At 44.8% G+C, this 12,439-nt stretch overlaps 1 protein-coding gene across 1 annotated transcript in view; it reads right to left on the bottom strand.

Moving 5' to 3' along the window:
* Positions 1–12,439, bottom strand: part of LOC120837677 (TNF receptor-associated factor 6-B-like) — a 64,208-nt gene that overhangs the window by 31,973 nt on the left and 19,796 nt on the right. The window lies entirely within an intron of this gene.

The following is a 12,439-nucleotide window of genomic DNA, read 5'->3' as shown; positions in this document are numbered from 1 at the left end:
CGGAAAATACGGTAACATTTCCGAGGAATTATTTAATGTAACATAAATAGATGTAACTTTTTTATCTAATGTACCTCGAACTGAGGGCATTTCTATGCTAGAATTTATATTAGTTCTTGCAACTAAATTTGGGGGCACGAATATTTTTTTGGGGACGTTTCTTATATTTATAATTTCAATGGACAAAATGGACATCACGGTTACGCTATCAATTATGACCGTTATTCTTACAATGGATTCACCACTTACCTGAAAGTTCAAAAAAGTTTCTCTAGATTCGCAAAACGGACACTGAATCGTAAGTTTCTTGGCAGCCTTATTTGTTTGCCCAACTGCATTCCGCAGCTGAAATTAAAAGATAGATATTTATAATTTTCATGTATCTTGGCATATGTATCATGTACTCCTTTGCTGCACTCATCGTATGACAAGCATGGTATCAGAATCAAAGAGCATTCAACTCTTGCGGGCTGGATCTGCGGTAAAAGTTCTTGCCAAGGAGTCTGCAACACTGCAAAGGCAAGATACTTTTTGCATGGTTAAGCAGTGTCTACGTTTAATATACCATACATAACGAATGCATAAAAATCCTCATTACATCAGACCAAGCTTTCATTAAATGCAACGCCTCTCATGACAGTCTTGTGCAATGACACGGATTACACTAACGTCGTTACCTCTAAGTAACGACGTTACAGCATGCCTATTGATGCTTCGATACTGTAGAAAAGGCATATTCGGATAGAAACCGAGCTCCGACAAAAGTGATTAATAGATCGACGCAAAGCTAGCTGTCTGTTTTCACACGTGTGAGAATGCCGAATACCGGCCTCCGGTGTTCTTGTCCGAACAGTGAAGAGACACAAATGCTGTTAGCTTTGCGCCTGCCCGCTAATAATTCCAGTCAGACCTCTGTGCTCTCACGGCTATCGCGCGTTCTCATTTCTTTCTTACTCTCGGTTTCTGACCGTATAGGAGAATCTTTAGTTCTTAATTTCTTTTCGAGCCCTCCTGCCTGTTTTTTTTTTCTTTTTTTTATTCGCAAGTACCATGATAAACAAGAATACCACGTCATCGTACACACCTCCTCGGCTGTCACATTGCCGCCATGATGGTGGCAAGCGAAATCACTTTCTTTGCACTCTCTGCAGAGTCCATGTCCTTGACATTCATTTTCCAGAGGATATATCGTATCGGAGACACAGCCACATCCGTGGCACCTGATCTTCTCTGGAATACTTGTTCCGTGGAAGGAGTACTCTGTGCTTGACCATTCAAATCGTTCTATTTTGAACTTCACGCTCTGTTTCCTGCAACTGAAAAACTTCGACATCAGTTTTTCGGTACGTTGTATAAAAAAAACTCACGATATTACGTTTTCTTTTGTTTTTTTTTTTTAAGGCGAACATTTTACTTGACCCATTTTTGGCGAAAAAGCAGCCGCGTTGTGCCCGAAAGTCCCTCCAAAAAGTCATCAAGCACGCGCCTCGGAAACAAAACACAAAGCAAAGCACAGCAGTTCAGATACTTCGTAACGCAACCTTCCTGCGGGTGCGCTCAAGGTCAAAGTGGCGGAGCGCTCAAGGTCAGCGACGGAGCGCCGTATGAAAAAGGAAGACGTGGCCCACATCTTGTAGGAATACGCTGCGTGTAGGAATGCTTTTGCATTCCGACACTTAAGCAGTATTAAGTGTCTCTGCCGAATCTTATTTATTTCATGAGACCTTTGGCGTAGTATGCAAATTATCTCAGTCATCACGAGATGTTCCCAGCCGCAAAAATCACTTTACGCTGTTATGCCATGAAACGCGCAATCAAACGAGCGAATATAGAAGAATTTAAAGCACCCCGTGTTTTAACTGCCCCTGAAATTTGCGTACGTATCGATTTTTTCTTAGAGCCGCGCTTAAAAATTTAGAGAACGCTATCTTTCGTATGCATTAAATACAAGAATTGCCACATCATCTGTTATCGAATTGACTAAAACTATTAGCTTACTTTCTATCTACTGTAAACTGCTCATTTTTTGTAGGATCAATATTTCGCGATCTAGGTCAAAGCGAAAATCTTGGAATATTTCGCAGGTTCTAAATTTCGCGACGCGGTTGGATATCAATATAAATTCCAATGTGTTTACATTTAACCAGAATTGTTCGCGGGACCTGTTTTTTGCGAATCGTAGGCGATTCGAGAAATTCTCGAAAATTAATTAGTTTAGGGTATTCATTTTATGGGTCACGTTGCAATTGTAGTTTCGAAACCTGTCATTACTGGAAACTCACGCAAAAAAAAAAATTGGTTAGAAGAAAATTGGTTTTGAAACGTCCACAATTCAGTTCTCGTGTCGTTTCTGTAGTGCTATACTTGATAGCACCAAAAGTGCATCACCACGGCGCACAACGTCTTTGCGAGTTTGCTGTCCCCGATGGAACCAATAACGGGTAGCGAATGCCTCAAGCTCCTGCCATCTCGTTTTACACGTGATTGGTTTAGCCGTGATAGCAAGATGCACGAAGACGACTACGAGCACCGTGACGTGGCACTTTTTTGGCGCTGTTTGACTGCTTCCACAGGTTGCGCTCAGTCTCATAGTGAAACGGACTTATCATTTCAATCCTGAATGCAAAAGCAGGGCTGAGAGACCGCCTGGCCCCATTCACATTGATAGGGAGTTTTAGAACAACGTACGCAATTTTAGCGCACGCTAGCGCTAAATTGAGCGCTTGTATTAGCGCACGCGACGCAAGAAAGGTTTAGAATAACGTTTCTCCGCCGCGACGCAAAAGCTCAAGCAGCTCGCGCTTGCAACGCCCCCAAGATAGTCACAATTTTTATTTCACACACGAAATGCTATAACAAAAAAACAAGTTTTTTGGTTCAGAGTATTGTTTTAGAATTGTTTAAGCATGAGAATGCGACGCGAGCGGTTGAAAAGTCGTGTCCGTTTGCGTCGCCTCGGCAAGAGAGGTCTCGCGTACTGACCTTCGCACATCGTACCTTCGCCGAGAAATGTTCGCGCGTCGCAAGCATCAAGTTGCCGGGGGTCGTTGCCTAACCACGTACAATGTCGTCCCGCATTGAAAATCGCAGTCGCGAGGACGCCGGCGACGTCGCACTCACGACGCCGCCAACGCAGCCGCCGACATAATCCTGGAAGCCGCCATTTTTTTAACTTTGCTCGTCTTGGCTTTAGCCAACTCCTCATCACGATTCCTCCTTGGAGAAGCGCAAAGACTCTTTGCGTACGCACGCTATTTCCGAGAAATAGCGCACGCTAAAATTGCGCACGCAAAGCGCAAAACCTGGTTTGCGTTCGGAGCATGCGCAGTGGCGACGACGCTATTCTTTGCGTACGCAAAACTTTAGCGTGCGCTATTCTAAAACTCCCTATTGTATGTGTGTGTTTTATGTATCCGATCGTGGCGACCACCTCTTCGTAATCTCGTCTGCCCTTCCGTCAATGTCACGTTGCTGGGATAGCAACGAGTATGGTTAATTATTCTAGGGATCATCATAGGCAGAATATGGGCCACCGGTTCGTGTAAACTCAGAACCAAGCAACAAAAAGAAATGAGAGAGGGAGCACAAATGGTCTACGAATATCGCGAAAACACTCGCAATATTCTTGAAAATTGTTTAAATTATTTCTTTAGCTCTTTACCGACAGCCTACAAAAGTTAATCAGCCGCTATTGCAGTTTCGCCCCAAAAAACATTAGTGCAAAAAAAAAAGTTGTTTACAGTTTTTTGTGGGAAATCGCGATGCCATAGTATATAGAGTGTTTGAAGTCACCAGGGTCGATCTAAAATGCACCGTGCTAAATGACGCATGCACGAGGCAATCTAAACTTTTCGTCAAAGATATACATTTCACAGGTCCGTTTTTTCCTGTAAATTTACAATGCGTGGCTCCCTTTCTGTAAAAAAGAAGGCCAAAAAACTTGCCAGGGTCAACGGCGGGCGTCGAACCAGATGACCTAGTCTAGCGGCGGGGCGCGTTTGGCACACGTATTGATAGATGGTGTTGGGCGCAGCGTCAGATGGTGTAGCCGACCAGCGAAATAAAGCAGACTACACGCTGACGAAATCCCTCGGCAGCAAAAACGCCGTCGTTATGCAACCGCGTTTTTTTCTTTTTCTTCTCAGTTTTGATTTTATTGTCCACATTTATTTTTAAACCAAAGGTACACTACAAAAAGATTATCTTCATTTTAGTAAATGACGGTCGTCGCGAGATGCCTCGATAAGGAGGTAGCGCCATCTATCAATAAGTGCACCAAGTGCGCCCCGCCTCTCGACTTAGTCATCTGCGTCGCCGCCCGCCGTTGTTGACCATGTCAAGGTCTTTGGCCCTATATTTTACAGAAAGGGATAGAGCTACCATTTGTAGTTTTACAAAAAAAAAAAAAAAAAACGGACCTGTGAAACACACCTTTGACGAAAAGTTTTGATTGTTTCGTGTAGGCGTCGATTTTTACGGTCCATTTTACATGGAGCCTGGTGACTTCAGACATTCTATATATTGTCTTAGTACAGTTTCTTTTGTATCTGCCACCATACTCTGACAGACCAGTTGTTCTGGAGCAGAAAATAAATAAAGCACTGATAATATTTTCCTTATTATTACTGCATTGTAAGTGGCGTAGAGTGACGCACTTGGCCAAATGCATTCCGGCATAATGCACTGGGCATAGCTAGAACATTGAATGGGTTTTTCAAGCTCCGCTACATGCTAAAATAACACTAAGGCTTCTTTTGTCTAACAAATCAATAAGCTAAAAAATTACTAGAACATTTTAAAAATAGCTTCGCTGAATTTCTATGGGTTCCTGTCGTCTACATCTCTTCTAACACAGTGCGAAGGAAGAACCTATTATACCTGGCCCCACCACTCAGTAAAAAACGTCCTCAACAAAACGTTCTTTGACTGAAGGCGAAAAGAGACGACAACCGATGGCATTTATGCTCCATGATAGTTTACGAAGAAAAAAGCATGCATCGAACTGCAGAGGCTCGCCGCCCGCTCAAAGCTGGTTCAAACAAACAATTATGGAGGCACCATCACAGCCCAACTTTATTATCTGCAGTAACGCACTGAATTTTAATACGACACGTGTTTTGTCACAAGAATGGTGAATGATTCTTCTCTTTTATGTATCTACGCTCGCAGGCCACGCCCAGTACACCTATCGTGTGACTATCGTTAAAACCTCACGACATTAACGAACCACAAACAACCTTTCTTACCCCCTTTTGGAAGCCTGACTAAAACTGTATCTCTTCCCGACACGAAAACGTAGAACACAAAAAGTTACTTACGCCTTCGAACGTCCCTTGGAAGCCATTTCAGGCACTGCACGAAACAGGAAGTTGTCTGACGCCGCCTCCCTCCTCGACTGACGCTCTTATCAAAGCTGTGATAACGCGAAAGCGAAGGCCGCGGAAGCCAGCTGGAGCAACTTAGTTGCGGGCGACGTGGTTGCGGAACTTTCGCGAATAAACGAACCCCCCCCTCTCCTCCCAAAGGTCGCCATCAGTCGATCGCAGCGCCATCCACAAATTGTGATTCAAAGCTGTAATCTTCGGAGACGCTAGACTACTTAAATGGCGGAACCAGACTATCGCCTTTCTTTTCTATTCGTCACCAACTCCTCATCGGCGGAGAAAGGGTCTCATGCGGTAAATGTGATTACTTCGCTCGAGGCGAGGCCGCTTCGACTAGCGCCGTGTTTGGGGCATACGTTTCGCTTTGCGCTCGCCAAATGTGGATCTCGCACAGAAGTATGACGACTAGCAGGAAGTTTTTTCAACCTTTGGACATTGTGTGTGCCACCTAGATATCTGTAATTGCGTTATTTTTATAACGCGAGCGTAGTTTTAAAACGTCTGTGAGCAAGCAGACGACACGAGAGCCAGGACGACCAAGCCAGGGCACGAGGGCTTTTGTAGAATCCGAGAGGCGCACGACGGTGCATAGGCGGTGAACCGTGCCTTATGTCGTCGCGCCCGTCGCGCCTCCTGCAAGAGCGAAGTTCACTTCTTACCGCAATACTTAAAAACTAAAAAAAAAAAAAAAAGAATCTCTGACTGTTGCGATAGTCTGCTCTACAAGCGGAGAATGTACAGTTACTCCAGGCGACGTTACGGTGAAGCGACATCTAGATGCTGAGCTTCAGTAGACTGTGGTTACCATTGCAGCCGTCCCCAAAACGGTGGCGCGTCGAGCGATGGGAGGCGAACGTTAGGGGAAAAAACGGGTACTGCTAGCATGAAGCAGCGTCCATGGGCAGTTCCATAACTGCGTTGATCTAGTTACGCTGGCGGATGCACACCAAGGTACTGTTTTGACCGTGCGGGGTCCGTAGTGGTGGAGAGGCGACTCGAGCCAGGCACCGGGCTAGAGCTCAGCGGGGACAACGATGAGCCACGATCTTTCTCGAAAAGTACACTGTTTATTTACATGATGTACAGTTGGTTCAAGAACAGAGAAGACATTTGCTTTTCAAAGTTCGCTCATTTTAAACACTTCGCTCTCCCTAGGTCTCTAGGTAGGGGCCCCTACATCGGCGGATGGTCGGCCAATCACAGAAAGGTGTCCCGTTCATACACCGCCCCACATTCCATTATTACGCACACTAAGCCGCCGTAAACACTTCACCGTCGGTCTAGACGGCGCCGAGAGTCTCACCAAAACACCGGCTCGTTGGTATCCACGCAGCGGATCAAAACATCGTCCGGGGCTGAGACGTGACGTGCCGACGTTCGACTCTTAGTGTCTACGCGTTGAATGAAGGCGTCCTGATCATTTCATCGCCCCGGATTGTGCCCTGCTGTTTCAGTCGTGAAACCTGAGACGTTGTTTTAACTCTTCGGAGGCTATATCCAGACTTGTACACGTTAAAGTCTGGCTATATCACGGCGCCCCTCTGGTGAGTTCGCGGGGCAGGCGTGCTTCTGAAGCGATGATTGCGCCAGGCTTGCTGAGTCAGATGACCTTGAACCCGCTGGAGGCGCAAGACGAAAACAAACGGCCAGATGCAGACATTAGGAAAATGGTCCCGGGGGCCACTCATAACAGCACCAATCAAAGTAGACTATGTATGCCAGACCCAATATTGTCACCCTGAGGCTTCACGCAAAATGAACAATCGCCGAACGCTTTTTTAGCTTTAAGAGTTTAGGTAACCTTGCGAGGTTCAAGCCACCCTTGAGTGTGTAAATTATTTTGTCGCATTTGTTTCTTTTTTGGTTTGTTTCGTGGCTCATTGTGCAATGGCATTAAGGATTATTGAAGATGTACGGTTTCCCTGGAACTAGGTCATGCCTCCTAATTACGAATCGAGTTAATACGGACATCCCGATATAAAGACAGAATTTTCGGGGTCAAACTAGGTAAATACATGCACTTTTGTCTCGTTATTGTGGAAAACTCGCATTGTGGGTGCTTTTGGGGGGTGACCGGACGTGCCCACATTAATGAGATATCACTGTTCTTTTTTTTTTTCTTTTTTTTTTATGAGGCTTCGATTCGATGGCGTGGACATTACCGCGGATAGACCTCTCAAACACCAACGTCAAACTAAAGCTCGTAATTTCTTATCTGACTTTCTACGACTTTATAGACCAACACGCGGCTCTGACGTCACGCCTCTGTGGTGGCGCTGTTGTCGCCACGGCGCATGCGCAGAAGCTTCACCTCACGGGAATCTGGTTTCTGGGCAAGCGCGGGCTTGTTTGTAAACAGAGTGATATACTATACGTCATAGTTTGTCACCCATGGAATAGCGCAATCTTTAGATATCTGCGCTCGTGATGGGGTAGTCTAGGGGGTCCCTTTCCGCGGGGAATGTCTGTAAGAAATATAAACCGCCTGAATACCGAGATTATTGAACATGTCAATCAATGATCATTGGTCAATCGTTATCATGCGCGTTAGGAGCGTCATCTTGGCGTTAACAACTTTCTCAAATAAAATTACTCACAAAGGGGTTTTAGAGCACAGCACTTAGGCGCCGGTTTCCGGGTTTCGCGACGTCGACGTCGGCGTTGGCGTAGCCGCCCCGCTAAATTTAGCGGGAAATTGAATTGGTGTTGAGGTCACATGACGTCCATTTCCCGCTAAATTTAGCGGGTATAATGAAGTCACATGTCTTAGCGTCACGTCACCCATGAGCAAATTCAGTTTCTCCGCTAGATTTAGCGGAAAAATTAACGCCACATGACCTCAACACCGATTCAGTTTCCCCGCTAAATTTAGCAAGGAAAACGACGTCACATGATTTCGTGTCACGTCAACAATGAACAAATTCAGTTTCTCCGCTAGATTTAGCGAAAAAACTGTCGTCACGTGACCTCAATCTCAATTGTACGGGGGAGGAGGCGCATACCCTCCCCTCCGTAGCCTCCCCTCCTCCTCCTCAAGAGCTGCGCTCTAATTACGCGTTACTGAAATTTGTAAACCCCTTTCATTTTTTTTTCTTATTCGGGTTTTATAGAAACAGCACCTCGGCAATAACTGAACAAATTCACATATGACCACCTTTGCTTCGCCAGCATTTTAGAGCGCAGCTCTTAGGCGCCCGTTTCCGGGTTGAGCGGCGTCAGCGTCGCCGTCGGAGTAACCACGCTAAATATAGTGGGAAAATTGACGTCATGTGACCTCAACACCAATGCAATTACCCGCTAAATTTAGCGGAAAAAAGACATCACACGTCATGGTGTCACGTCACCTATCGTCGAATTCCGTTTCTCCGCTAGATTTCGCGGGAAAATTAACGTCACGTCACCTCAACAGCAATTCAGTTGCCGATAAATTTAGCGAGAAACTTGACGTCACGTGACCACAACACCAAATCAGTTTTCCGCTAAACTTAGCGGGGAATTGACGTCACATGATTTGGTGTCATGTCACCTACGGACAAATTCAGTTTCTCCGCTGGATGTAGCTTGAATATTGACGTCACGTGACCTCTCCGCTAAATTTAGCAGAGAATTGAAGTGATGTTGAAGTTACATGGTGTCAATATTTTAGCTAAATTTAGCGGGGAAACTGTGGGTGGAGGGGAGATATGGAGGAAGATAGGAGGATATGGAGGAGGATGAGAAGGTACGAAGGAGGATGAGGGAGGGTGCGGAGTAGTAGGGGAAGGTATGGAGGAGGAGGAAAAGAGGAAGAGGATGATGTAAGTAGAAGAAGGAGGAGGAATAATAGGGGAAAAAAGGAAAGGAGGGGAGGTGAGGATGGAAAGAGGAGGACGAAAGGAGAAGAAAAGGAGGGGAGTGGGAGGAGGCGAGTAGAAGGTGCATACCCTCCCCTCCTCCTCCTCAAGAGCTGCGGTCTAAGTTCGTGTTACAGAGATTTGTAATGGTATCTAATTTTTCATTTCAATGCTTCAAAAAATGTATCATTGAATTCCAGTTAAAATTCTCCTATTACATTTCACTGCTTACCTGATAACACTGATGGCCACTCCGAGTTTTCATCGTTGCATTCTTTGTATTGCCGTCACGCTTCGCAAGAGATTTTCGTAATCAAATGTACAGTATCCACCAGTATAAAAGAGTCAGTAATAATTCATTTGTTTATTGTATCATAAAAATAAAACTTGGCAACACACTGTTGTACAGTACTAATCGGCAACTATTAAATGCTAAATTCGTACAGACGTGTACGCTTTTTTTTTTTGTTTCTAGATCAGGGGTCTTCAAACCCCGGCCCGTGGATCAAATCCGGCCTTCAGAGGCATTTTGACCGACCCATGACTCACTGCGGTTCTTGCAGTGACGCCCGGCTCACGGCCCGCTTCCAACCAAAAACTCGCGCCCAAAACAAAAAAAAAACAAAAAAAAAAACAAAAAAAAACGCACAAGAAAAGCGCGAAATCAAACGGTTTTCCCACGAGCACAAAACACACACAAAAAAAAATAAACTAGAAAGAACGAGGGAACTGCAACGTGAAGCGGGTCCTCTAGACCAAAATATTTATTCAAATTGTCATCACCATCGAGTCTTTAGTCCCCTGTTTAATACCTGTGAAACTTTAAAATTCCTTTACGGTCTCTTGTATACCATACTTAGAGTCTCGCGTAAAAACTATAGCACATTGTCGTAATCAGTTCTACCGTTCTCGTTGCTTTTTGCACCGTCCGAACATGCCAAAGTTGGCAGGCTCCTCGATTCCGCTAATGAAAAGGGTTAATAGAATTGTGTATTGTTATCATTACTTAAATATCGCATTTTATATAAAATGGATGTATTCATCCACCCAAGAATATTTTTAATTTTTACCGTAATCTAAATATCCGCATTTAATGCTTATCTAGGAATTGTTTTCTTTTCTTTTCACTTTTTTTTTTTTTTTTTTTTTTTTTAGAATGCAACACAGGATCTTTATTTGACTTGTCCTTTTAGCCCGAATGTTTGGACAAGCTCGGTCTAGAATACAGCATCTGTCGTTTTGTGCTTTAAAAATTAATTTAGTTTCTATTTACCTGATCAAACTTAATATTACATCGCCAACTTATGTGCCGACGAAATTAGCGTCCGCTCCGACCACTAGCCAGGCCGTCCAGCCTGCAGTGCAGGAGTGGTCGTGGTGGTTCTTTGCGTCCTCTCCCGTCGTATTTCATACCTTTGGCCGGGGTCCGTGCTAGCTGGTGCCAAAAAGTCAACGGCATGTGCTTCCCGCGTGGACCGGGGTTGGACCGGGGTCAGCACACAGCTACTACTTTCACACGAGCGCATCAAAAGACAGATCGAAGCACCAAAAACTCTTCACAACTTTATTTTGTCAAAAGTTTTGCTGCAAGAAAAAAAAAACAATTGTGGTGCCTCTAAAAAAATCGAACCACCGCTAGATATTTCAAGAACTTTACAACACCCTTTTTATCGACAATTTTCCTTACACAACAATGCACAGTGCAGTTTCTTTCGGTTGGCGATCATTGACTGGTTCCCACCGAATGCGAATTACGAAGTTTTTCTACGAGGACGGTGAGCGGCCGTTCCAGGTTCTCGATTCTTTCTTGCAGCCCCTTCAAACAAATTGGCAAATGTAAATCATCAGTGTCATGCACTTATACTCTCAGAACAGAACGTAAGGGCTCAGGTGAGCTGGTGTATACTCAACATTTTGAGGCAACCCCAGACTGGGGAAAGACGAAAGTTGTCACCAAGAGAAGGAGAAATACTATACAAAGGCTAATTCTCGAAAAGCGGGACCAATCGCTACTGCTGCGAAAAGTACACACCGAACAGAAAGAAAGGTTTATGTCGTATTGGCGTCTACCAAATTGCCTTTCAGGAAAATGAATAACGTTCTGTGTAGTAAAGTTGTCAGTACCTTGAAGTAATAAATCTTTTATGAGTAAATTTAAAGGTATTTATTGAATTACAAACTTTGTGGCCACCATCAGAAACAACTAACGGCTGATCCCTATAGAGCGAACAAAGACACGAATTCCGCCCGGCCGTGTTCGCTCGCACATATGTTCGAAATAGTGTCCGTCGCGTCGCGCGCTAAGCGAACGCTCCGCCAGGCGAAGTTTGTCGGTTCATCGCCGCATATTCGCTCCAGGACCACATGCTATGGAAAGTATTTTACAGCGTTCAGAAAAATACTCAGTTTGGAAGCGTTTAAATGTTCGTTTTTTAAATTATTTTCATTAGGATATTTTTTGGACAGTGGTCTTGGTCCGCCTTGCCAAAGCGCGCGACTATACTTCGTTTCAGCTTCGGTCCGAGCGCGGCCGATGTTATGAGCCAAAGGGCCAATCAAACATCGCAAAAAGCGCAGTATCATGGCGTGCTCTCTGCACTTGATGAGACTAGTCGGCGGAGGAGCACGCACAGAGAGACGGCGAATACCGGCTGGTCCTATCAACTGCAGAGAGCACGCATGACGTTGTGCCTGTTTCGCTGTTTGATTGGCCTTTCGGCTCATAACATCGGCCGCGCTCGGACCGAAGCTGAAACGAAGTATAACCTGTCCCGAAACGCATACTTCGAATCGTGCAGGTGAGTCCAAGGATTAAAGCGTATTCTTCTCTTGTCATTCGAACAGCACAGCGTTTTAGTTCGCCGACTCGCACCACACTTCTCTCTCTACAAGAGAGATAAACGATACGATAGTTGCGCGCTTGTGTCACGGGTAGCAGAACCTCAGGCGTGAACATGCACTCCGACAGAAAACCGAAACCCAGAAATGCGTTCAAACTGAGTAAAGCCCGCTGATTTCGTGGTTTTCGGTGATGCAAGAAAACATTATAAATGAAACCATTACGTGGAATTTAGTATTTAAGTAGTTTATTACTGGAATGTTATGAAGAATTTAAATATACCAGACGTTCTTAGATTCTTTCTCTATATACCTCTTGGCAAACACCAACGTGAAAAAAGGCTCTCAGTGCCATGCGCACTTTTCGTGGGTGCAATTGGGCCA

Source organism: Ixodes scapularis, unplaced genomic scaffold, assembly GCF_016920785.2.
Source record: "Ixodes scapularis isolate PalLabHiFi unplaced genomic scaffold, ASM1692078v2 PGA_scaffold4__175_contigs__length_147842914, whole genome shotgun sequence".
Lineage (NCBI taxonomy): Eukaryota > Metazoa > Arthropoda > Arachnida > Ixodida > Ixodidae > Ixodes > Ixodes scapularis.
Note: the sequence above shows the minus strand (reverse complement) of the source record. Positions and strands in the feature narration are given on the sequence as shown.